Raw genomic sequence first — 2,411 nt, forward strand, 5'->3', positions numbered from 1 at the left:
TATTATCTCCTCATCTCCATCCCTAAGAATCCATAATATTTGAGGAATTCTTCAGCCTAAAAAATAAATAACCACAGAGTGCCTTCCATAGGCAACATCTGTGGTTCTCAATAATACTGACTGAACATCAGAATCACCTGTGGAGCGTCTAAAAATTATCAATATCAGGATCCTATTCCAGAAGAATTCAATCAGAATCTATGCGGGGGTGCACAGATACTTCATTTCTCCTAGTCCTTGCAACACCTCCAGATGAGAGGTGCTATTATCCCCTTTTTCCAAATGAGGAAACTGAGGCTCAGGCTAGGAGAGGTTAAGACTTGCCCATTACACATTTAATAAGGGACACACAGTCTGATTCCCAAATAGCTCTTTCTTTTTGAGACATTCTCTCTCTGGTGCCCAGACTAGAGTGCAGTAGCGTGATCTCGGCTCACTGCAACCTCCGCCTCCTGGGTACAAGTGATTCTCCTGCCTCAGCCTCCCAAGTAGGTGGGATTACAGGTGTCTGCTACCACGCCCAGCTAATTTTTTGTATTTTTAGTACAGATGGGGTTTCGCCATGTTAGCCAGGCTGGTCTCGAACTCCTGACCACAACTGATCCACTGGCTTTGGCTTTCCAAAGTGCCAAAGGCGTGAGCCACAGCTCCCAGCCTCCCAAATAGCTCTCACACAAACGTTGTTTTGATAAGTGCTGTTCATAATATTTTTTAAACAACATGTGATATAGAACCGCCAAGGGCCCTTAGCCTGCTAAGCCAGTGGATCAGACAGAGGGCCATTCATCTACCCACACAGCAGCAGGAAAGCACCAATGCTCACGTCCGCACCGCAGTTTTCACTCTCAAGCAGGGCAGTCACAAACCCTGTCTCTTTGACTTGTCAGCTCTTTCATAACATCTCACCACCATGACCAAGATGGCTGTTTTCTTTTCTTTTTTACTTTTAATTTTTTTGGTAGAGATGGGAGTTGGGGGTGGGGGGTGGGTGGGTCTTGCTATGTTGCCCAAGCTGGGCTTGAACTCCTGGCCTCAAGCAATCCTCCTGCTTCAACCTCCCAATGTGCTGTAATTGCAAGCATGAGCCACCACACCTGGCAACTTTTCTCTTAAGGAATCAGAAGGTTAGAGGAGTACAAATGCTAGAGCAGATGACCAGGCCAAAAACCAGCATTTTTAATAAAGATTACTGTGAATTTTGAACACTTGCATTTCCTGGATATGCTATGTACATAGATTTCAGTGAGCACGAATGCATGAGATGAAATTTGCTTTAAAAAAACAGTGAGTCAAATGGATTGACACAGGTGAACCAAATGTGAGAAGAGATTGCCTTCTTTAACTCCACTTTGTTGCTTTTCATTTTATTTATTCCCTAAACAAAACAAGAAAACTCAAAGCAGCTCTCAGTAATACTGAAGAATTCCCCTAAGAATTCTCATCTTTATGAGTTAGAGAATCGAGTCGACTTTTCTTTTTTCCAAATGCTGGGTGAAGAGCTAATTTCCACTGCTGTTCTGAGCAAATCTGGAGCTGCTGAGATGTCTTGGGGAAGGGTGGAGCAGCTGCCAGACTCCTCAGGTTCTGATGGAGGCAGACGTCTTTTCCCAGCTTGTTGCTGGCTGGGGACACGCCTTCCACAATATGGGTTTCGTTGTCTGAACTCCCTCAGCTTAGCAACGCCCCTTGTCAGAGCACAGAGCCCACAGTTATATCACAGATCAGCCCAGGAAACAGCTAGTCATGAATCACAGAGGCTCATGGATTTCTGCCGAACAAAGAACTCCAGCTCTGGGAAACTTTCTGGCCCAGCCTCTCCCTCTGTCCCAGTGTTTTGAAAAGCAGGTAATTTCCAACTGGCCCAGTAGAAAACCAGTGCAAGGTTCATGCAAGGCAGGTGGACTCAACCTGGCCAAGGCTTTCTCTTTCCCCATCTACTAACACTGTTTTCACACCAGCTGCATCCTAAACACTGAGTTAAGATGGTGATTCATAACGGCGGTGGGCGTCTCCCTAGGAGCTTTCTTAAGAAGAAAGGGCTTTGACTGAGCCAATGAAAGCTGTTGCCAGGGAACCAGATGCCATGAACAGGCCACTCCAGCAGCGTAAGAACACAAGCCGGGAGTGCTGGACTGAGCAGTAAGTGTACTTGGCAGCTGAGTCCTACAGGGCCTGTTAACCCTTTGTGCACCTAACTATGTCTAGACAGTGAGTCAAGAGAAGGAATATGGTAAAATCTGAAAAAGCCAAGCCATCCCTCCTGTCAGTATCTCCCACTGGAAGTTACCATTTCAAAGCTGGGCCGGGTGCGGTGGCTCACGCCTGTAATCCTAGCACTTTGGGAGGCCAAGGCGGGTGGATCACCTGAGGTCAGGAGTTCAAGAGCAGCCTGACCAACATGGAGAAACCCT

Source organism: Cebus imitator, unplaced genomic scaffold (assembly GCF_001604975.1).
Source record: "Cebus imitator isolate Cc_AM_T3 unplaced genomic scaffold, Cebus_imitator-1.0 Scaffold671, whole genome shotgun sequence".
Classification (NCBI taxonomy): domain Eukaryota; kingdom Metazoa; phylum Chordata; class Mammalia; order Primates; family Cebidae; genus Cebus; species Cebus imitator.